Source organism: Tympanuchus pallidicinctus, unplaced genomic scaffold, assembly GCF_026119805.1.
Source record: "Tympanuchus pallidicinctus isolate F22 unplaced genomic scaffold, pur_lepc_1.0 scaffold3, whole genome shotgun sequence".
NCBI lineage: Eukaryota > Metazoa > Chordata > Aves > Galliformes > Phasianidae > Tympanuchus > Tympanuchus pallidicinctus.
This window is the reverse complement of record NW_026294747.1, coordinates 100,096,420-100,121,051: the sequence shown is the minus strand read 5'-3', so window position 1 is coordinate 100,121,051 and position 24,632 is coordinate 100,096,420. Positions and strand designations below refer to the sequence as shown.

Sequence of the window (24,632 nt, the reverse complement as noted above, 5' to 3'; positions counted from 1 at the left end):
GGTTTGAGTGTACATTTATTCATAAATTCCCACTTGCTACAGTATTTCCTTATTCATATTGTCGTAAAACCAATAAAAATTACAATCCACAGAATACAGGGAACATGGGATATTAAATATCTTCTATGATATCAGGGCTGTAAGTGTTGCCAGGAACCATGGTACCTCGTAAAGAACCACCTCTGACCCTGGCAGTAGAGACTTTTTATTGCTGAAGCACTGAGATAGCCTCCTGCTGTGTGTGAAGCTTCAGCACAAAAGGAGCTGGGTGATTTTAAGCAAGCCATTATTTCTAATAAAAAATGCTTTTTCTCTCTCAGCCAATTGTTGAGAGAAAGGACAAGCACTTATTGTTGAACAAGCTTGAGAGTTTTCTGTTCCAAGGAAAATAGCATGAGCCTGGCATAATCAATTGCTATTTGACAGAGTGATAGAAGTGCACATGCAATGGAGGAGCTAAAAATCTGTCAGGAAGCAGCCAGAATGGCAAATTGACAGAGAACATCTTGGTGACAGTGTGGACAAAGTGGTGCACAGAGCTCCATCTTAACGCTTTCTTAATTCATGGATGAACAAATGCAGTTAAACAATGTTTGTTTCATAGTAAAATGTCATGTTTCATTCAGGGGAGAAAAAAAAGACTATGATGGAGCAATTATTCTCAGCTTGTTTTAGGCTGTGACCTTTTCTCATCCTCCACTTTGCTCAATGGGGACAGACCAGAATATGCTACAGGCTGCCAAAACACAGAAGAGGCTGATAAAAGAAATGAGAGCTGACTGTAAGACTTCTCATACGTTGGAATATTCTTGTGAAAGCAACGCCAAGGTATAACAAATCACACTAGCTATAGTTCCTTCCAGTTCTACCATTGCTGTAAGGAAAGTTTTCTTCAATAATGCAATGCCACTTATAAGCACAATTTCTCTGCTTAGATGCTATGTTCTTTTCTTCTTTCCCATAATCTTAAAATAGTTAGCTTATGTGTTTTAAGCATATTTTTAAAATTTATCTATAATAAAAAAGGCTAAAAACAGCTTCTTTCTACGCACAGTAATTTTGCATCCTCCATCCTTGGACAACATGAACAATCAGGATGGTTGTGGCACTCTGACCAGTGCCATTTTGGAGTGCTACCAGACACCACGACAGCATCTGACCTGTTGGTTAGGGCTTACGTCTCCAGTCTGCTGGCCGGTCAAAAGCCACATTGGCTACTTGTGCTGGGCTTGAAGATTCAGCAAGGGTAAATGGAGCCAAAATTGTGATGCTGTAGCAACTGAGGCACAGCTTCGTCTGACTACTTGTCTTAATAATGTGAGGACTCCTAATATTTCAAGAGTATGGAATTAGCAGGGCTTGTATAGGGCTCTAAACTTAGCATTGCATTGCTATGAGAATGCATCTCTATCACTATATCTACAAGAAATCCTCTGTAATTTTTCTCTGGCAAAAAGGCTCGATCCCTTAGCAAGATGTGTGGGTAAAGCTAAAGCTGTTCTGTGTATCTCAATCACCAACACTTACCGCTTTCTTTGAATTCCTTTTTTACCATCTTTTTCAGAGACAGGTTATTTTTCTTAGAGTAACAAGGGTCAGAGGACTAACCAAGGTATCTTCCTTTATTCTCGTTTCTTTCACTTGTCACGCTTCCCAGGGATGTCAGATAGCTCAGCAGGTGATACTGATGTTAATACAGTCTTGCCAAGTTAGTGGCATCAATTTCTGTGGCAGTTTTTTGCTTGTGAGTCCCTAGCTTGGGATGACTCCTATCTCCCAGGAGCTGCTGGGTGCTACTCAGACTCCTTACAGTCAGCTAATGCCATGACTGCTGAGTGCCGCGTGGCAGTACCAGGTGATATTGCTTAGCAGGGACAAAGAAGCCTTGCTAGACAGCAGAATGCCTTTCTTCAGGCCAGTGTGTACCTTCTCCTTCATTGCATTACCCTGTATCCCCATTCACTTGTCAGCAGCAATGTTTTTACGGGTGTTTTGTACCACTGTGCTAAGGGAAACCCGAAGTGAGGAGGCATTGAAGCCAAGATAGAATATTCCAAGTTGGTAGAGACCCATGAGGATCATCAAGTCCAACTCTTAGCTCTGCTTAGGACTGCCACATACTGTGGCACTTGTTCATAGAAAAACATTAAACCAGTTTCTAAGAAAGCAAGAGAATTTTAAGTATTTTTATCTGCCTTGTATTGCTGTTTGAGATGATAAGACAGCATGTCAAATGCCCAGGGCACCTTTGCTGCAGGGTTCATTGTGGAATTTGCCTAGGGAATCCAGAAGAAAATGGTTTTTGCTGTACAGTAGAAAGGAATTTTCCCCCACAGGTTTATTAATAAATGTAGACTACATTTCAACAAAGATAATTAGCAGAGACCAGTATTTCCATGGGAAGTTCCAGCCTTGTTTTTACCAACAAAGGAAGTAAAATGTTGGAATGAAGAAGTATTTAGAGAAGCCAATTGCAAACGCATTTGTTTACAAAAATATCAGAAGGCTTTCCTTTGCTTTTTGCATTTTATACTACACATGATAACAACAATGCAACAGGCAGTAAAATTTGAAATGAAATGGAGCAAAATGAAAACTGAAACAATCACTTTTGCATGACTGTTTCCAAATCATAAAATTATTTCCCTCATTGTTTATTCTCTGTCATAGATATACTTTTGTTTCAGGGATTTTTCTAATGAAAAAATAATACAGTTGTAAACTTTTCAACCAGTTCTGGTGGAGACAAGTGTGATACAATTTTGATATTGGGGATTTGGGAGCGATAAGCCCTACGCTGCTACTTGCAAATGAATTGGCCTGCTGTAATGAAGGTACAGTTGGCAGTGTTCCCTGACAGTTTGGAGTGATGAATAGAAATGTAATCTGGTGACTTTGAACTGCTATGCAGTAAAGACACAGGTTTCCTTTGGCAGCGGAAATAAAACCTTAGATGTGTCCTTTAACAGTGCGTGGGCAGGCTGTGGGAATTGAGGGTACAGTTGCTGTCTTTACCTTAAAGGGAAGCTCAGCTTTCAGAAGTCAGTGGAACATTTGTGCAGGAGACGAATAACAAGGAATTTCAAGGTTATCCACTGTAAGGTTTCAGATACTGTCGTGCATCTTGAGATTGCCTAGTTAATTTGGGTAAGCACCAGGATCCAGAACTGTAGCTGTAACCTCAGGTTTGTTTTGTTTTGCTTTTAAATCATTCTCTTGTTTTAACTTTCTCAAATACGATCAGTAATTCCAAGGCCTGTAAAGGCAATAGTGTTCTGGCAAGGGCTCTTGGGAACTGTTGGTTACAATTCTGCTGCTGAAATGATCACAGCCTTAGAACGGTTTCCTGGACTGGGGTCACCATCTCTTTGAATGCTATCAAAGCTGCCAATGTGTATCTATTGTGCCTATCTATGACATACGGTAAGAATGGCGTACTAAACTAAGCATGACATTGTTGATGACAAGAAAAACCATCTCTGTGCCACCTACTCAGGATGACTGTTGTACACACAGAGTCATAGCTGTAGATCTCAAGAGAACAAATCTTGCTTTTGTGGAATTAAAAACAAATTCACAGGAGGAAATACAGAACTGGAGTAATACCTGGGTGAGCATAGATTAGAGCTGAGCTTCAGGACAGTGTAGCTGGCTTCTAGTCCTGGAAACACCTCAAAGAACCTGGTTTTTGGAAAGTAGGTGATAAGCACTATTTGAACCACAGCCTTTTCTCACATAACTGAGTTTTAAAACAAAAGGATTCCCTTCACTAGTGCTTGTAGAGAGCAAGCATGTGGTTCCCAATGCAACTAAAGCAGGATTTTTACTAGAAACAGTGAAAGGAAAATGAAGTTTCTAAGCAGAATCTGTTACAAGTCTGGTAGAAGAATGTTAGGTGAAAGTTTGTAAAGACAACTGACTGCAACTTATATCAGATAAAAAGCTTTTAAAGCAGGAGAGGAAGAAAAGAAGGAAAAAATGATGCTCTTTTCCTGATGTGCTTTTGAAGATTTGCTTTCCCCTATTTACAAGTGCTGGTTGCTGGGCTAAGTTCATCCAGCTGCATTGTGGTTATGGGCCCAGGCTACGCTAATTAATATGGGAAACCAAACAGTATAAGTTACTCCCAAATAAGTATTTTAAAATCAGCAAGAATGAGTTTTGTCCTCTCATATTTCATAGTCTTAAGAAGTGTTGGCTGTGTAACACTCTGCAGGTAAGGCAATCAACTGTCCAGCTTTAAACACCAGCACTAGTGTGGTTTTGCACTGACTTGTCTCAGTGTGATCGGGTCTTTGCGAGCCCATACAGCTACCAGAAACAAGCATGACAGTCATGACAGTGTAAAAACAGGGAACAGCCCTGCTCTGGTTATGAGTGGAGGCCTTCAGAAAGCTTTTTGCACTGTGGCCTCTGTTACCCTGGCTTGCATTTACACTTCTGTGTGCTGTGACTGTGATGATTCACTCCTGTTTATCAGTTTGTAGCTGTCTCACTGAGACCTATATAAAAAGGTAGGAAACTACTCCTGGTGATAAAGTTTTGATTTTGGTGAAGCTGTACAGCTGGGAGGTTTAATTGTGCTTTTGCATCCCATTTTTTTTTGACAACTGCAAAGTCTACAGGGCAAGGGCACAAGATGTGATCTTCTTTTGTCATAATTAAGGCTGATGGAGTGATGATGATTCTAACTGCTATAAATCTTGTGTTTTATTTAAACATTGACTGGTTTATGTGAGCTTAGCAAGAGCAGCACTTGCACTGCAGTGCTGATCGCTGTTGGCAAGCAAGAATGTTATCCTGAACCAGCTTTGGACCACTGAAGATATTCGGATGCCACCCAGAGGAAGAAGCAGGTACTTGTAGCAGAGCCGTCCTGATTTATAGCAGCTCTCTGTCCTGGAAGAGGTGCTCCAGTAATACCAGTGGGCTATTAGGTAATGACAGTGAGCAGAGGAAACAGGCAGGCCATGTAGCTGTGTGGGCACATAACTACAGGGTGACATTCAGGGCCCTTATCATTTCCATGCCATGGAGATGTATGATTTGAGTGCTGGAGCAGAAGATAGGGAACAGAAATCTCAGTGTTCGTCCTGACTCAGCAGAGCAGGGTTGGACCTTTCTCCATTCTCAGTTACCCAAGTGGTGAGTTCCTGTCTAAACCAGGGCCACAAATATATTTTGTGAAAATCTTGCTAAAACCATTCCTGCAGGATTTGCTGGGCTTCTTTTTTCTAGAGTGCTGAGCTGGAACCTCTGATGTACCATTGCTCTCCTGCTTCCAGAGAGCAGCTGCAGTGTGCTGTCACAGCCCCCAATCTGACACAGCACTGGGAGACTGGGCACCATGCAGCCCCTCTGGGATGGCACAAATCTGCTCTGGAGATCTGCAGGTGTTTCCTTTAGGGGCTTCACCAATAGGTTTTTGGTGCTTTCCTTCTCTTTCATGTTGGACCTCCCAGCAGTGCCGGCACAGGGCGATGTGGTTTTGCTGTAGTTCTGCTAAAAGATTTGTAAGATCTGAGTAAAGCAGTGAAAAGCCTTAGTTTTCTAGAGAGCTCAGTCAGTTTTGATGTTAGGCAATGTGCACTGGGTATGCTAAATAAAGAATAAACAGCACAGCTTTAATTTTTACTAAAAATAGTCACAAAGAAGAGGTGATCAGCAAAAAGGTGCTTTTCATTTGCGCTTTATCTGCACTGAAAAAAAAACAACAACAACAACAACAACCAGGATTACAGTGCATACTCCTAATGTGTACTTTTGATGCTGGCAATATGACCTTAAAATCTCTAATCAGAGAGGCAGGGTTTCTGGCAGAGGGTTCCAGCTCCACTGCAAGTTGTTATTTTTTAATGCAGATGGTGATATTCCTGCTCTGGGCTAGCAAAACGTGTTCAATTGCCTGCTCTCCATTTCACACCTCTCAGCTCTCAGGAGCTGCACCCCAGGGCTTGCCAGCTCAGCAAATCCTGGTGTTAACATCACAGCCTAAGAACGATTTGTCTTTGTTTTGTTTCCTTCAAAGTCAGCATTGCTGGAGAAATCTACCTTCCTGAAGTGCTCTGTGTGTATGGTTGTGGCTGTTTGGGGGAGGACGGGATGCAGCAGCAGCATCTCTCTCAGGGCAGATGCCACAGCAGCTCTGTCATTGTCACATCTGTGTGCCTAGAAGAGGCTTCTGAATTTATCTTCATCAAATCCTTGTGAGATGGGGCGGGGAAATTAGATGATGCAGCTGGGAGCCACGGCATAAACATGCCGCATCCCACAGCCACCGAGGCACGTGTCTGACTGACAAGTGCAGGCCAGTTCTCTGCGTCATCTGAGGATTCCTGGGAAGCCCGCCAGAATTCTCGTGTGCACACACTTGGTATCGCCACAGCCGCTCGGCAGAGTTGAGTGGCTGCCACGGGTGGGCAAAGTCAGACAGTGAGTCCCTGTGTCCCAAGTCCTCGTGCCGTGTTTTAACTGTGGGAGCAGCTCTCTGCTTCGCTGGGGTTGTTTTACTTGGGCGTCCTCTCCACACCGGGATATCCACAGAGCTGGGCACGGAGCCCAGCGGCCCCTCAGCAGCCGAAGGAGCCGCCGTTCCCCCAGCCCGCAGACTCCGGGGGTTCGTAGCGCTCTCCAGCCCCACCTCTGGAGGCTGCTGGGGACGGGCGGGCGAGGCTGGTCGGGGGCCGGCTCCGCTCGGAGCTGCCTTCCCCCAGGGGGCGCTGCCGTGGGCTCCGGCATCGGGGTCGGGGCGGCTCCGAGCTGGGGGAGCGTCCGGCGCGCCCGCCTCCTCCCTCTCTCCTCCCTTCCCTCCTTCCTCCCCTCCCTCCGTCCCCTCCCCTCGGTGGTGGAGCCGCCGGGCTCCCTCGCTTCTCTTCACATGGGGCTCGCCCCGCCGGGAGGACGGCGCTTCTGTCCTGCCGCTAGCCGCTGAGAGGGAGCCGAGGCGGGCAGGTAGGGGCGGCGTCCCGAGGGCGGCTGGCGCGGCGGGAAGGGCTCTGTGGCTGCCGGCTGCGCGCACGTGAGCTGCTCGGTTAGCGCTGCTCCGTGGTGCCGCGTCCCTCACAGCCGGCGGGACGCGGCGGAGGCTCCGTCAGTTGCGTGCGGGACTTGGTGCGTTGCTGCGAGCGGCACGGGTTGCTGTGAGAATGCGTTTGTCAGAGCACGGAGGGAAGTAAAATAAAGTGGGAACTTTCCTTTACTCGAAGTCTGTTAGAGCAGAAAAAGCTTTTTTTTTTTTTTTTTTTTTTTCTTTCTTCGTGCATATGTGTGTGCTGTAACTGCTTTCAGGTGAGGAAAAATCCCTCTTCGGGGATGGCATTTTGAAGTTCGTTCTGGGGTCCCTGACATTGCAGCTCTTGGGGCGAGGGAAGGGCGCTGCGTTGTGTGGGTTCGGGCACACCGCGCTGGGAAGTTTCCTGCAGCCTTCGTACCCCTCCGGAGCTGCGTTTGGGGCGGCTGCAGACAAGAAGTAGGGCATAGCAGCGGCACTGCTAGCTGTGGAGTTCCCTCACCGAGAACTCCTGTTCCAATGCTGAGTGTAAATTCAGTGTCTGTAGATAGATGTGTGGGGTCGCTAACCTCGTGGTCGCAGCAGAGGCTCAGGTACCTGATGTCCTTAACCTCGTGTCTGAGCACTCCCCTAAGCTTACGTTTACTTTGAGCTGGGAAAAAATGTCGCTGAAGTTTGGAGCACTCAGGAAACCTGCTAAAAAGAACGCAGAGAGATTCTCAGTATGCATGTGGAGAGCACCGGCAGTTTGTTAGCTCAGCTGCTAAGCCTAGCCGTCCATCTTCTCATCTTTCAGGAGAGGTTTGTCTAGAATAAGGTGCTTAAATGTACCTCGGCTCAAAATACTGCAGGGAAGTGAGTTGTGATGGGCTAATTCTCCTGATAAGCGCTTGGTGTTTGTACCTTGAGCAGAAAGCCAATGGGGCCAGCCATATTCTTATCAGCATGGCAAAGTTGGGAGCTCCCAACAGCAGAACAGCTGGTGGTGTGGTGCTGGGTGTTGGATGCTTCCCTGAGTTGGGGCAGACAGGACTGCGGATGCAGGGAGACTGTGTGCCTTGTGTCACCTGGGATGCCTGAAGAGCAAGATGAAGCAGGGTGGTATAAGCTGTAGGGTGGGAACTCACCTGTGCTATCTGCCTTCCTTGCTATAGATCATTGGGACTGTGTTACAAGGTAAAGATATTCCTAGCTCTTGCACACAGTGGGTGGCTGACAGCGTTCAGAGTTCAAAATGTGTTTTTCAGCTCTAAGGCTTTCTCTGTCTTTTGATGTGCTTGCCATTTGGTAGGAGTTTGTTGCGGTCTCAGCTGTCTCCCTTTTTCTTAGGTTTGCTATTACTGGGTTTTAAAACCACCTAGCAGACTGTGTGTGTGGAAACAGTGCTCTGTTAATGGATTGTTAGGGTTGGAACTGGAATGTCAGGCAGCCAGTGGTCAGCACTATGGCTCCCGATGCAATCATTAGTCAGCAACACCTCACACCGATACCCAGGCTGAAATTTAGCATCATGTGCTGCTGTGTGCTTCGTCAGTACATTGAGTGGAGGGAAGTTGTAAGTTGAGGAAGAATGCTTGGCTACAAAGAGCTGTGATGAGACGGCTGTGCATATGGTAACTTTGGTTATGGTAGCATTTGTGCACTCAGAAATCACAACGTGAGATCATAAAGAGCAGCTGAGCAATTGCACGTCTTTTTACAGGGTGCCTGCTAGGAAGAACTCGGTGCAGCAAGGCTCCGAGGGGCCCAGGTGTGCTCTGCCCTCGGAGCTGCAGTTGTACACAGCTGTGAAGTTGCCTTCTAGCTGTAGTTTACGTTTCACTCCACGGCTCTGCGTGTGTCCTTAGGCAGCGCTGACTCGCGGAGAAGGGAAACCTGAAGGTGGCATTTGCGCCCTAGAAGAAGCTGCACGGAGATAACGGGAACTAAGGGCGCACGAAGGAACGAACTAGCGGCCGCCCAAGGACTGGGTGGGTACGGCGGGCGCTGCGCTGCGCGGCAGCTGTGCCTACAGTCGAGCCGGGTCAGGGCTCGCAGCGGCGGCGAAGCGGAGTGTGAGGGGTGTTGGATGCCGTGGTGCTGACGGGCTCTGTTCCTCTGCAAATAGGGAAGGTGAAAGCCAATTCAGTAATTCTCACTGACTTCCCTGAGAACGTGGCTGCACGGAGGCGCGCCCTGGGGCTCCCGCCTCTGTCACGCGGGCGGGGGCAGCGGCGCGCTCAGCCCGCCGCCTTCAAGCTGCCGGCCGTGCCCGCGGAGCAGCGGAAGCGGAGCGCCGCCGGAGGGAGGCGCCCAAGGAGCGGCGGAGGGCGGGGGACTGCGGCCGGGGGCGGCTGCGTCACTGCCCGCGGCTCCCCTGCTCTCGTCACAGGGCTGTGCCGGGCTCGCGGTAGCGAGGGGAGTGCCGTCGTGTAGCGGAGTAGAGGTGTTCCCTTATAAAGGCTCGTCAAGGGGAACTTTGCTGCGGAGCCCGGTGGCGTAGAACCGCGGCAGCGGGTGGCTGTGAAGGCGTAGTCTTAGGAGCCTGTGTGGCTGCCGTCCATCCTTTAGATTGTATTTCCCCTCTGACATCCCACTGGCAGCCTGCCCTGCCTTCCCAACCCGCATCTGGAAGTGAAATGTTTGCCGGCACGTTTGAAGGGAGGGCAAGGGGAAGCTCAGGGTGGGAGCCGAGGGAGCTTTGGAAGCGTGGCAAACTTGGCATCACGCCTGGCTGCAGTGATCGTGTGGTTTTGATCCCTCACTGATCTGCTACAGGCACGTGTTCTTCAGGTTGACACGAGGGAGTACCCACAGCAGTTAGTTTGCCAGCAAGTGTCAGTCCTGGGTTAGCAAAGGCTGCAAGCAGCTGTTATGGAAGAGTTGCAGTAGCGAGGAGTAAGATTCCTTTTAGTGAAAATTGGACAAATAGGTAACTGATATACCCTAAAAAAAAAAAAAAAAAGTTTTCTTGGAGGAAAGAATAGCGAGCTGTGAAATTGCTGTGCTACAGCATGTCTGTGGTTAGTCTGTGCTTTCCTAATCTAGTGACTGCTTCAGTTTCTCCCGGTGCATTCCATACACTCAGTGTTAGCTGGGTTGGGTTGTCAATGGACAGAGAGACAGAATCCTGCAGTGTATTTGAAGAGTCACCCTTCTCACAACTGGTAACAGACAACCGTTTGGCTGTGGCATGTGCCTTGGACATGTTGCCACTTCTGTTTGTAAAAAGGGGAAAATCCCTAAAGCATTTTGTCCAGAAACTTCACGGAAGGGCAGTGCCTTCAACAATGCCTATCCCTGTGGCTCATTGTAACCTCAAGTTATAGGATTGTTAGTACCTAATTGGATATCTAGAAAGATTCTGTCAATAAGCAGCTGGATATTTTGATACATGCAGAACTGGATTCTGAAAGAACATCTGTACACTAAAGTGAAGGCAGTAAGTGATTGGCACTGGTGTTAATGCCATTAATATCCTTGGAAATGTACACAAATGAATAACCTGCAGCTAAGGATGTGCTCAATAATTTAGACAACTGTTTCTTATTTAGTCTTATGCTAATTGATGTGAAAGTTGCTGCTGTTACCATTGCCTTTTCCAGCTCATGGAGTTGCACATCACTTGTATAATTCTGGTGCTAATGCTTCTTCAGTCCACCATGTGTTGGCAACAGAAACAAATGTTTTTACTTGTCTGTTAACTTACAATGAAAGTTTTATAGGGTCATTAAGTTTTACTGAGAGAGATTCAAAGTGACTTGGAGGTCCTGCCAGACGTTTGGCCAGGTAGGCTCAGTTTTCTAAAGGGATAAAGAAGCGGGGGGGAAAAATAGAACTGAAAATAGTTGTATGGAATTAGCATGTAGATGAAGGAGAGGAGAGAAAGGGAAACAGAACATCGGACTGGCATGTCTGTCAGGATGGTGTAAATAAGATTGAGTGTCCTGTGAGGGATTGCAGGCTTGGAAAGTACCTGGGTGTGTATTTTTTCAGCTTGCATAAAGGCTTTCATTTCTTCAAGCTTGTATTAATGGTCTGGGCTGAAGCTCAGCTTCCCTTGCCTGGAAGAAACTGAAGAAGGTTTGCTATGCTACAGCTTGATTTTGCAGTTCTATCAAATACAATATCAAGTATGTGTTGGGGCTGTCAGACCAAATGGGAACTGACCATAGATGAGCATAGACAGAGCAAGCAGAAAATTTTAAGTCATGGGTAACCTTTTTGTGTGAATTTAGGGAAGGCCCTTTTGTCTATTCAGCTAGATCAAGCTCTGCTTGACTAACTTGAGTTTTCACTGTGTGTTTCTCACTCAGACATAAGCAGTGATGCTAACACTTTAAAAATAAGTGTTTTTCAGTTCTGCTTCAATATAAAGGCAGCCTGCAGGAATTATGTCCTGTCCTCTTCATATCAAACACAATAATATCTTCCAAAAGAAACAACTGTGCCGTAGGACTGTAGAATAATAAAAACTGGGAAAACTGGTCAACTAAATTTGAAAGTTTGTTTTTCTTCACCTTGTCAGCTGCCCTGTGCCCCTCTGTTGAGCTGGGGTGCGATGCTTCAAAATAAATGCTTGTCCTACATGTGTTGTATCTGCAATTTAAAATGTGAAATGTAGTTTCTAGTTAGAAACGAGACCAAACCCTCATGTCTGTAAACATGCATTTGTAATGAATGGCTAATTTAGAACAAAGCACACCCAAAAAAGGTGTGGAAAAATATGTATTTATGAGATTACCCCTTAGCTTGAAAAATAGTCTCACTTCTGTAATGTTTATAAGGGCCAAGAATGTGTGATATATTACATTGTGTGACTATACAGAAAAAAACCTTTTTTGGGGTGGCGTTTTGTCAGTTTTGTTTTGTGGTGGGCCGCACTTAACTGTGAGCCTGAGGAAGAGATACAACAGGATAGACCTGAAAAAATGATGTCCTGCTTCCCCATCAACTCAAAACACATAAGATCAAATTGCAAAGCTAACCAGTGTGAAAAATAAATGGGACCACAACGCTGGATAACATTGACTGCAAGGAGAATTCTGTTAGAGAAGTGGTCTTCAGAAATTCTTGAATGCATTCCGTGCAGTGATAAGAGAGACTGTATTCCAGTTTCTGTGCATGAAGATAAAACATCCAGTACTTAGGGACTTGATATGATCAAAGACTTTCTTATTTCATCAGTGCATGTGCAACAGCAGAGTTTTAAGGGCAATTCTGCTCATTTGGTCTACAGCCGAAAGACTCACTTGAGGGCTTGTCACTCTTACAGATCTCTCAATCAGTCCCATGGCAGCAAGTTACTGTAGTTTGCTCTAACACTCTCAGTCAATTCATTCAGCCTTAACTGAGATGTGGGTCGGTAATTAGAAAGCATTTGCATGCCATCCCTAGTCAGCATCTGGCTCAGTTTTGCTGACCTGGTAGACGTCAGTATTGGGGCAGTTCCTTGGAAGTTTCATCCAAGGTTATGCAGTTCTGCTGTGTCAAAACTAGGCCTTGGATCACAGACAGCTGAACCCCTAGGGGGAGGATCTGCACAAAGCTGGGGTGTGAATGATTCCCTTAGCAATATCCCAGTGGATACTGCCTGCAAGGTTCTACTTTCAGAATAGCTGGACATTTGCTGGAGAAGCTGTGCAAGTTAAGTGCGCTCTGCACTGGACTTCTAACCACCAGCGTATTTTTTTTGAATGTATTTCTGCCATATGTGCTTTATAATTGGTTCTTTGCCTGGTGCTGATAACAGATTGCCTATGGGAGGGAGAACTCAAAGAACAAACCAAACTAAACACTGCAAACCAACCAACCAACCAAAAAAAGCACAGAAGCCATTGAAAGAAATAGGGAAAGGTGAAGCTGAGAATGTTGATGAGATGATTGTGGGGGCAGGTACCAATAGGTAGGGCTGAAGAGAAAGGAAATGAAAGCAGGTTTCATAAGAGAGGAGAAGATACTTCTGGTATTTGCTAGTGGAGTACAAAGATGGGAAATTAGACATTAATTTCAACAAATCAGTGAAGTTCTGGCTGTTGTGAAATGCAAAGCAGAACTTCACTGGTGCTGGAGTGACTCCTGTCTTGAATGGCACAGAAGAAAGAGAGCTGAATTTCTTCTCGTATTTGTAAATTTACAAACTTGGAACAGTTTGTATCTGCAGTGGAAAATCGGGTCAAACTCTGTGAAAAGTTTTCTCACTGGCTCGTTAGAATAAATGGGGGAAAAAAATTCTAAGAGAACTGATTTCCATAATCTGGAATTTTTCAGAGCAGAAATTGATTGCCATGAGTGTTTGGGATACAGTGCGTTCAGTTTTGGGAGCAGCTGCTATTTCAGTTGCATCCTTTGTGATTTATGTAAATCTGTCCAGAAAGGTGACAGAGTTGTGTTTGATGCAGAAAGCAACACTTGCTTAAATAAATTGTTCATCACCATGCAGCACATTGTAGTCTAGCTAGTGGAAAATATGTATGCGTATATTTATGTACATATTAATGCATGTATAAAAAATATCTTAACAACCAAAAGTGGCTTTTGTAGCTTGCTTTTATGTGCAGACATCTTCAGGAAGAGCCAGCCTTCTTGTACTGCTAGAGGGGTATAAGGTGGGATGTGAGTGACTTCTGCTGCTTTTTGGGAACAGGGACAGAGCCTGCAGTGCCTTCATCTGAGAGGTGCCACTTAAAGCTGCAGACTTGGTGGTATAAATATTCATTGGGTGTACTAAGGTGGCTGGCTGGCTTGACACATCAGTCATCTTCTAACTTATCTTCTGTGATAAAATGTAAGTAATTAGATTGCTAAGAATTATCTTGTGCACCAGAGTGGTGCTGTGTGGTTCTTGTTGATTTTTTTTTTTTTTAATAAATATTCAGTCTGAGAAGAATGAAATTGCAGCAGTCTTACAGGATAACGTTCACCAGTTTTTCTTTTTTCTTTCTTTTTTTTTTTTTTTTGACAGTAACTGAATGAGTTCGTTAACAGGACTAAAAACTTTCTGAAATCCTCATTTTAAGCAGTGTGTGGTACAGAAGGTTTTTCTTCCACCCATCTGAGATCTTTGTTTCCTGCTGTAACAGAACAGGTTGCATTGAACTGTGATTTCTTACAGCAATGCTCTTTCCTTCACTTAATGTGGGTTGAATTTGCTGCCTCGCTTAGCAGACAGAATTGCTTTGTTTATTAAAAAAAAAAAAAAAAAAAAAAGGGATATTGGAAACCATTCAGTACAGAGGTTAGTAAAATCTTGTTTTGAATGAGCATCCTTGAAACTTTTTGATGTTAACTAGTCAGAGGGTGTATTTTGAAGGTTAGTGGTGATTCTTGGCAGGGCTGGCTGGGGGAATTTGTAGAAGCAGCTATTCTAGCCTGCATTGGAAATGGCTTTGATTTGAACCAAAGTTAAACTGGTTTAATCAATACTAGTAGAAAGTAGTATCACAGAGAAGATTCTTCTTTCTTGCCTTAAACATCTCTATATCTTGTTACTCAGAATGTTGAGGCATTAATTCCCTGCCCTATTAAGTTATATTTGACCTTCTTGTAATGAGATTAAGCCTTTCTGCCAGTTTTCTTACATAAAAAATGATATATGTAATGTTAAGAAAGTCCAAACCTTGTACTAAGTGTAAGATGAAGCGCAGCTATTGCAAGTGATTGCAGGAAGCCAAGTGTGTTCTGTAGGCATATTAGGACATAATTAACAAAAAGCAGATTTTTACATGACTTGAATTTTATTACGTTTTTAGATACAGTGCATTTCACTGTGGGCAAATTCTTACTGTATAATCATTCTCTTTTGTGAGTACCTAAAGTTAATTCACTTATTTGCACTTGTGTCTGGGTGTTTTATCATGGAAGTAGTTATATTTAACAACCCGTTTACTGGCTGAATAATTCTTTCATGATGTTGTATCCATTTCCCAGTGGTCATCCGTGACTTGTCAAACACTAATTTCTTTTTGAGAGGGTTCAGTGTTATATCTGTGACCAGAGGCTAAACTGGAGTTGAAAGAAACAGTGCAGACGATTTGATCGATTTGAAATGGTCCACTTGTCCTGCAGCTGAAGAGAATAAGGGAAGATGGATACAGTGAGTGACTTGCACCGTAGCTGATCTTAACTCCACTACAGAAGGTGAACAGCTTTTTAGAAACGCTCACAAAGTGCCACCACGTGAGTTGCCAGCAGAACGTGTGCGAGCTGTGCAAGTGGCAGTGCCCCAGGGTTTCTGGAAGATATGGTAAGTGCAGGAGAGAATGGCTCTAGCATTTTTCATGCAGCTGTTGCCAAGAAGCTCCAGTTGAACATAATCTCTTATTGATCGTGGTTTCCTTGGCTTAGTGAGTATGTAAGTTAGACCACAAATTCAATTTCTGCAAGCTGATTCCTATGTTATGTATCACTGGCCATGACTGCAAAGAATTTTTATAGTGTGGATTTTGTGGGGTGTGTGTTTGTTTCTGTTATGGTATGGTTACTGTGAGCAGATGGAAACCACCTGGTGGAATTGCGGTTGGAAAATAAGTTAGAAGTTCAAGCCACTTGTGTTGAAGGGGGGGAAAAAAATCGGAGTGCTTATGATAGGTAAAGGATTGGTGTTAAATATTCTTAATAGCCTTGTGTTAGGAAAACACAGGAGCTGACCTCTGTGGAAAACACATTAGATGTCAGTATAAAATGTCCTGCGAGCCTTGTAAAAAGCAAGAAAGTGACATTGGGTTGGTTTGTTCTTAGTAGTCTACATGGGTCAGTGCCTGCTGCAGGGGCCCATGGGCAGCTGGAAGATGGGGAAGAGATGGAGCTGCTGAGATCCTTAGGGGGAATCCTGTCCGAACTGTCTGTTAACACTTCTTGCATGTGCATTTGTCTGAAAGGGACACTTGTGGCAGTGCTGACAGTGGAAATCACTTGCGATATTAAGGTGTGATTCCTGAGAGCTGTTCTCACCTCTTTCCTATTGAGTGATCTCTGGAGTTTCTCTTTAACTATCTGGGGATATTGCGGTGAGGCCCTTTAGCTAAGGAGGCTGGTCATTCTTGTTTTGAATGGCTTGCTAGATCTTATTTGATGCTTGGAAGCACCCAGGTGTTTCCCAAATGTTAATCCTAAAATATACTCAGACCTTAAATGGAAGACTAAACTAGCTTCACGTATGGGCGTGATTTAGCAGCACGAGTTTGTCATGCTCTCACTTGACCATGACTGTGCTGCAGTAGTTACCTCCAACGTGTGAACAGTGCAGAAAGAAAGGCTGTGGGGTCTGAGAGTGCCAGTGGGGTGACTTTTCATTTTCTAATTGGTAGAAGCGAGTCAGTCAGAATGCTATCCTTTTGCAAAGAAGAAATAAGGATGCTTAAACATCGAAGCCAGTGCTACTAAGGAAACAAGAGACTAAGACAAGTGCTTGTTCTGCTGCCAGTCACATCATGGTTATCTCAGACCAAGTAGTCTCTATGATAGGAGTCCTCTGGTTTTCAGCATCAGCCCACTCCATGTTTTACAGAATCACAGGATGGCCAGGGTTGGAAGGGACCTCAAGGATCATGAATCTCCAACCTCCCTGCCACAGGCAGGGCCATCAACCTCCCAATTTAGTACTAGACCAGGCTGCCCAGAGTCCCATCCAGTCTGGCCTTGAACACCTCCAGGGATGGGGCATCCACAGCCTCTCTGGGCAGCCTGTGCCCTCAGTTTAAATTTTCCCTTGTCCTGCTGTTACCTACCCTTTCCACCCTTTCAAAGAGTTGAGTTTCATGCTCTCACAAACAAGAAACTTGCGGCAAAGATATTAAGAGGCTTTTGATCATTAATTCTTACTCGTAGGGTGTGAGGTTTAAGTGTTCAACTTGAGTGGAATGCTTTGAAAACGGAAAGTGAAACAATATTTTAAAAAATATTTTTCTGGGAGTTTATCATGCAATACAGAGTTTGGGGATTTGATTCCAAAAGCCTAATTATGTCTAGGTATGTGTCTTAGTTGCTGTTTGTAAGTATTCTAGGATAAAATGTCTGCTTGTAGTTTGTAAGCAGTAAACTGTACTAGCCACTTAATTCCACATATTTCTTTAGAGCACTGTTACCTTAACTTGTGCTGAATTGCAGCATTTGCATGGCCCAATTTTGGGATTCTGTTCCATTTGCCTTCGTCAGAAATGGAAGTTATGGAAGTTCTGCTCACAAAACATGATAAAAACACTGAGCTGGGTAGGAAACAAGTTTTGAAACAAAACACCAAACAAACAGAAACAAAACACAGAAGGCAAACTATAGCATGTCAGAGTTTAACAATATGCATTGTTTGCATCATCATCTTGGTTTCTTTTTTTGCTTTCTTTACCTCCACTTCTTTGAGCAATGTTCTGAAATTAGATATAAGTGTCTGAAAAATTAGGATTGTTTTGGCTTGCTTAAAGAAATGATTTGTTGAGATTCTTCAACTGAGCGCTGCTATTTTATTATCAGAGACAAAAATATATGTATTTTTTTAAGTACTCAATATCTAGCCTGTAGTTCTACATAAGCTCTTACTGCTGGTGTACTTCAAAGTAGAATTTAAGATTTTTGTTGTTTCTTGTTAGCCGTATTAAGATTGAAACTTTTTTTCCATAGAATTGTAGAATGGCCTGGGTTGAAAAGGACCACAAAGATCATTGAGTTTCAACCCCCTGCTGTGTGCAGGGTCGCCAGCCACCAGACCAGAGCCGCATCCAGCCTGGCCTTGAATGCCTCCAGGGATGGGGCATCCACAGCCTCCTTGGACTTATTTTTCTTATTATAGAGTTATTCTTCTAATCCATTGACCTGGATCGAAGCAGATTTGCTTTCTGGCTTTCGTGTGTCAGGAAACATTTGTCTTTGCATGTAGGGTAGGGTGACTAATGCATTTTATTATTGCACTGTGGCCACTGAGCGAAATAACTTCAAATGCTTATCTGGATTGCTCTGACACAAATCTTTGCCCCACTTTGTTTTTTGTGTTGGTAAGAATTTTTGAGGGTTATATGAAATATATTCTGTTTTCATTTGAAGTAATTTTCCTGGCAGCAGCACACGTGTGTTGCCCTGGCCTATTGGTGCACAGAGGGGTGGCTGGAGCACTTCCTGTGGGTAGGCTGACTGTCTTGCTTCAGAGCTGGTCCAGAAGATGAGAGAGCACTGCCTGGTTTCCCTTCTAATCAGCCCCAGTGGGGAGAGGAGGAACCAAGCGCCAGGCTTCAGCCTGGCTCCATGTTGTACTGAAGGGTATGTTATGCACAAGGACACACGCTGCCCTGGGAGAGACCACAACAGCTCTGTGTGCTGGACTGACTGAAGCATGAAAGACTGAAGGAGCAAGGAAAGCCCCTTGAATCCTCTTGGGTGGAGGAAGGATTTGGATTTCCCTCTCTGCTGTATGCCCAATATCCTTTGGGCAAAAGGAAGCTGCTGGCAACAACTTGGAACTGTAAATTGTTGCTTGCATTTTAGCTGAAAGTTCTCAGCAAGGTGGGTAGAAATCATGAAAAACTTGGAGGGACAAGTTTGTCATGATTTGAGACTTGGAAACTCTAGGTGTTGAGTTTCCTTTTTTGTTTTTGTTTTTCTTCTTGAACATTTGCAGCAGTTTTCCTTCAGCATCATTTGACTTGCTTGAAAATTCTAAGCAGCATTGCTATTGCGTGAGATATTAGAAGCTGTTGGGACAGTGGTCACTGCCAGCTTTTTCTGCTATTATTCTTGCAGTCAGAAATAAAGGTATTCCAAGGGAAGAGCATTGTGTGAGTGGCAGGGCAGCAACGTAGGAGGATGGTCTGCCTTCACTCCCTGTCAGGGTGCCCCTTATGTGAGGTGTGTATTTGGGAGTGGGTTTACTTCCCCAGGGAGGGAAGAGGCAATCTGAAAGGCTGAAGGAGGAAAGAAAAGGCAGGGAAGATTAAAAAACTGCATTTGAAGTCAGCCTAACCAGCCTATGAATTCTCACAGATGTTAAATAGTGTTGCTCCTCTGGGCTTTGGTGTTTGAATGACCCGTGAGTATTGCTGGGAATTGAGGGACAGCAGGGTTATGCAGTTCATCTGCAGTCATACCAGGGATCTGTGACTGTGAGACACCAGAACAGCGATGTTTGGATTCCCGGTCCAACACGCAGTCATGTGCATTTCCCCTTGAAACTGGTTTCTGCAGTATTTTAAATATATTTGAGAGGAAGCAGAAAGATCAATCCCAACATCGTTTAATTTCTGTTCAAACAGACAAAGTGACAGCCACAAATAGTTGCCTGTGGTATTTCAATAGAGCATGTGTGCTTTTGGGCTGTGTGAAAGTACTTGAGGAAAAACTCCTATTTATGAAGAGTTTTAGAGCTGTTTGTCTTCCATGAGCTATTTACTTCTTCAACTGAGCTAACATCTATTAAACATTCATTCCAAGAGTAATACCCTCAAGAGTCAATTTAGGTAAACTGCAGTACCTCTTTCTAGACAAAAAAAGAAAAAAAAGAAAAAAAAGAAAAAAGCTTTCCAGAATGCACATAGAAAAATCCATTAAATGATTTTTTCTTTTTTTCCTCAGTTCTTATTATATATTGAGATTAAAAAAAATTCTGATGAGGGAGTAGAGGAGGGAAGAAGCAGCTCCTTTGTCAACTGCATAAAGGGACAGTCAGAGCTTTTGTGTGTATAGTTTTTTTTAATCATGTCTTCAATTTTCTTCTAAGTTGAGTATGTTATCGTGACTGCAAACTTTCACACTCCCATTGTCATAAACAATAGTCTAATAACCTTTAGAGCTTTGACATTTTCAAGCCTGGCAGCCAAATGAGTGTTTGGAAGAGTGTTGAAGACTGTGGCTTAAATCATGTTACACTGCATTGTCATTTACTTCCAATACTGTATGATATTTTTAAAGCCATACGCCTGCAGCAGTGGGTGATGTTTGAGAATCAACATCACCTTTGGTTATTATCAAGAAGACAAGCAGCTGCATTCTGCTGGAGGTGAGATACAAGATGTGGCTGAACTGTGCAGCATTTTCAGCTGAGAACTTGCAGGGCTTGGAGGGGAACACAGATACAGGTGAGAGCTGGGCAGCAGTTGTGGACCCTGGTGGGATGCTGAGTTGTGTGATCCTGGAAGAGGATCTGCTGTCATTCTGTCATATAGGTTCTGCTCTGTGTTCAAGTATTAACAGATGTTTTAAGCCCTGAAGCATAAGACCTAGCTGCTGATGGGTAGGTCACAAATAGGAGAAATAATTGGTGTGTGTCAGGGAATGTTTTTTCCCTAACCACTATTTATTTTTGGTGAGAGGATGCAGTGGTTTTAGTAGGTTGGGCATTCCTAGGTTGTTGTGTTCCTTTTTTTTTTTTTTTTTTTTTTTTTTTTAAGGCAATGAAAATACATTCTGGGACTTTTTGGAAGGATGATTCTTCTTTCTTTCCCTCCCCCCCCCCAAGGTGTTTTTGTTTTCGCTCAACTTTAAATTATTCAGCATTGCAAAATGGTAGGTGAATGCTGGTAGGCCATTGGTACATGGCGACGCAACCACAGACAAACTGTAGCAACAAAAGCCAAGTATTTATCTGCACTTCAGTGATCTTCCCACCCTCATCACCCAAATAGGATCAGCTATTTTCAGTCTTAGGAAGAGGACTCAGGTTACCTTGCTGGTGTTTGCTAGTGCCCTGTTGCCTGAGGTTGTGCCTCCACAGCTCTGCAAGTACAAAAGGTTTATAAAAATGTTCAAGTCTGCTTCAGGTTAAATCTAAGACGAGTTTAACTTGCTTTATGTTGTAGTGAGTTTGAGTTGGCCCACTGGCTTTGGAAATAGTCTGGAGAGTACTTCCTACCATCAGAGCCCGAGGGAGGGAGGGGACAATACCAGGTTTAAACAGCACAGCTGCCTGCAGAAGAACTGTGTGGAGCCTGGTTTGACAGCAGTACACGTGCCTTATGTCAGCACAGGTTTAACCGTTTAAAAGTGCTTTTACCAGTATGTAATGGATGAGGAGGTCCTAGAAAAATTCTTAGCAGGGGGGTTGGAACTAATTGATGCTAAAGGTTCCCTCCAACCCAAACCATTCTATGATTCTAAGATGATTCCATGACTTTGGTGTTCCAGCAGTTTTCTGAGTGTAGATAAAGGCACAGCATTTAGGTCGCACCACCTCACCTGGATTTGATTATTTTAAAGATCTCTTCTTAATAAGATCCAGCCTTATCATGTAAAGCAATTTTAGCTTGCTGCAATGTTGAGTTAGATGTGTTTAAAACTATTTTTAAGCAGATACATCTTTCTTACATAGATGTGTATCTGTAAATATCCATCAAGCCTGGCTGTGCATCATTTCAAGTCTGGATCCCAAAACAGCGAATTGGTGGTGGTTTATTATTGTTTTCTTAATTTTTGTCCTCTTTAGGTACCGTACCGTGCTGGTAGTTTCCAGGCAAACTGCAGTTCAAGATGCAGGCTTTTTTTTTTTTTTTTTTTTTTTTTTTTTTTTTTTTTTTATACTATCTAGCTTTATGGAATAGTTGTATTGATCTCTAGAAACCATATTTTATGAGCTAAAAGTCCCCCTTTTTTTTTTTTTTTCTCAGCAGGAATTGGTGGTGTGGTATTTAATATAAGAGTTAAAATCTTCTTACAGTTGCACTCACCCCTTCTTTCTTCCCCTTAAAGAGTACCTCTAGCATACTTTAAAGTAGCAGCAATCTGGAATGCTGCAATTCTCTTAAAATTCCTAAGTTCATATTATCATGTTTTTTTTCTGTTGCTCAAGGATAAGTTACAGGCTTGCTTTGAAAATTAGGTAAAACTTTTGTTCAGTCTCTGATGAGGAATATATATCAGACTTGCTTACAGTAATCCTTTCTGCCGTTAAGAAAAAGACCCAGTTCTGCAAACTGTTTCTTAAGTTACCATCTTTGCCAGGCATTTGGTAACGCTTGGTAACCTATCTGTGTTGTGCTCTGCGTTTGTTTTAATGCATGCATGTAGTTGAGTCATGTCTGGATTTGGATGTAAATAACATCTCTACTGATTTTGCACAGTAAGACCAAGCTCTTGCACCACTTGGGGAAAATGAAGTTGAGTAAGGAAAAGCTCAGTGTGTTCCTCTGCTGTAGTGTTAGACTAGGAGAGATCTGGTGATTTGGCCACTTAATGACAGTATAAGGAACCAGAAAACTACTTCAGTGACTCATTTTCTCATCTCTGGCAGCCATAGAAACGGATCTGAGAATTCATATTTCTATTTTTTGCTCTGTTACTGTGTCTACAGTAATTTGGATGATAAAATGTGAAAACAACCCTCCTCTAAAGAGCACTAATTTGTAAAGTGACAAGAAATGTGTATATGTATGTATGTCTGTATACATATGTATGTATATATTTCCTCCCTGTTGCCTTGATACTTCATTGCATAAATGTTTCTGCAGCTCTGTTGTCCGTTTCTTTTGCTTTGCTGATCTCAGTGAGTTCATATCAGTGTTTTCTTTATGGGGTTGTGCCACATGTGACTACAGGGAAGATAAAAGCACCGAAGAACTTCTGTATCTGTTTCTGTCAAAGTTTTCTGTAGCATCACAAGATGAAATTTAAGTTGGGTCTCTTTGAAAGTATGCTGGGGTAAGGGGGGAGGGTCACTAAGACTCATTCCTCGTGTTGTACATGGTAATAGTGTTCCATTTTTGTACTTTCCCTGACCTGAATCTGTCATCTGTAAGAGGGGGCTGTTTTGACCTGCATGGAGTCTAGCAGATGCTTTTCTCAGCCTTACCTGTACGTGTTTAACTCTCTTTATGCTAATGGATTGTAAGTAAAATACAAATAGCACGCAGACTGTAGTAACTGAAGAAATGCTAAATCTGGTGGGTGTTTTAAAAAAGAAAAAGCTGTTTTAGGAAGGGCTATTTTCTCTTCAACAGATCCTGGTTTGCCAGTCTTGGTGAGTATTGTAGTCCTGCTGGTGGATGCTGCTCATGAACTGGAAAAGAAGACGGGAGAGCTATTGAAAGGTTAATCTTAAAAGATAGAATATGTGCAAGATGGGTTTGCATGATGAGATAGATTGCTGCTTCAGTCAGTGGTGCTTCTATGAAAGCTTATCAGTGTTGTGCAGGGGCGTGAGTTTGCTGGTGCCAGGAGCACATTGTGCACTTGCACCACAGGCTCCTGGAGGAAGTCTGTAGGTTAGCTATCAGCAGGCTCTGCTGCTCCTGGAGCCTTGCAGTGAGGGATGCATTCACCCTGGATGGGGGCATATAGTGACATTGCCACTAGGTGCAGCATGCGAAGAAAGTGTGATTCATTTATCCCTAAAAATGTCTATTTCTTCACAGTTGTTTTCATCCCCCTTCTTCCCTGGTTCATGCTTTTGCCTCTTTTCTGGGAAGTCTGCAGTGCCCATTGCTCAGCAGAGAGAGGTAAAAAGACCATTGGGTGGCTTGGATGGCTCAGTCAGACAGGCTCATAAATAAATGACCACGAGATGTTTCAAAACAACATCAGTTCTGTGCAGTGTTTGAATGGAGTGGTCTGAATGCCTCTGAAGTGCGGGTCTCTCCCTCTTCAAAGCGTATCTAGATAATGATCATAGAATCTTATATGACTGGTACAGTGAATGCTGTTAATAATGCACTGTTCGTAGTACTACTGAGTTGCACGGCCTCCAGACTAACAGTTGAGAACTGCATGGAATTCATACAGTAATAGGATTCTCCATTCAGTTACTTCTGAATTGACCTTTTTGGCATTGGCAGTGCGTTGGTTGCTTTGCAGCCTAGCTCTTGGTGCATCTTGAATAGAAACTGGAAATGTGAAGTGATGGATTTGAAAATGGTGGCCTGGGGATACTGGTGTTAATACTTACAAATGGTACGGTGTGGGGAATCTCCTAGTACATCCTTGTTTTATACTGTTGAGGGGCCAGTGTACCTCTGAAGGGTGGGAATGGTGGGTATTCCAACATATACTGTCCTTTTAAAGAAGAGACTATATGGTTATCATCCTTTCTATTCAATCTGTGCACACAATTTCTTCCTCAATTCAAGTTCACTCACCTCTAACTCACTCATGATGTTCCTTTTAATTAGTTAATTCTTTGCCCCTTTTTGAATATCATTCTGAAATTAAAAGTCTGGCACACAGAAGCTTCAGCTTAGGGTCTTTGCTGGGCCTATTTGTAGAGCAGCTCAGTCCTTTTAATCAAGTTACTGAATTGCCCTATTTCATCAGGCACGGGCTGGTCTCCTGAGTCTTGAGCAACTTGGTTGCAGAAAGAGAAAATGGTTAAACCTGTTCTAATTTAATAATATATGTTCAGGGAAGAGTAAAATTGCTGTTCAGTTGAGACTGAATAATTCTTTGAAGAACTGTTTTCTAAGTTTACAGTTGTTCTTTGGCAATTTTTCATAACAAATTGAAGTATTAAGGTTATGTAGTTTTCAAGGTGCTGATTTGTGTTACTGTTCTGTTTGACTCTGTGGGGTAGGGCAAAGTGCTGTGCAGAAGTCATTCTGTAAGATTTATTTGTTGTAGTTGAGTCTGCACTGTTAGCCAGATAGGCTGTGCAGGGTTCTGAGGGGAATGGGGACCACAAGATCTGCTTTACATATAATAAAAAAAGTTTAAAAAAATTTAAAAAAATGTTGAAACTCTT

General features: G+C 43.5%; 1 protein-coding gene across 3 annotated transcripts in view; it reads left to right on the top strand.

Moving 5' to 3' along the window:
• The window catches only part of CPNE4 (copine 4), a 239,278-nt gene that overhangs the window by 13,574 nt on the left and 201,072 nt on the right, over positions 1–24,632 (top strand). Inside the window, exon 1 of one of the 3 annotated variants that reach the window (XM_052694173.1) lies at positions 6,770–6,951. The exons of the other annotated variants lie outside the window; for them this stretch is intronic. The gene's annotated coding sequence lies outside the window, so the exon portion shown is untranslated. Of the gene's footprint in view, positions 1–6,769; positions 6,952–24,632 lie in introns of those variants that run through there. 3 annotated transcript variants of the gene reach the window in all.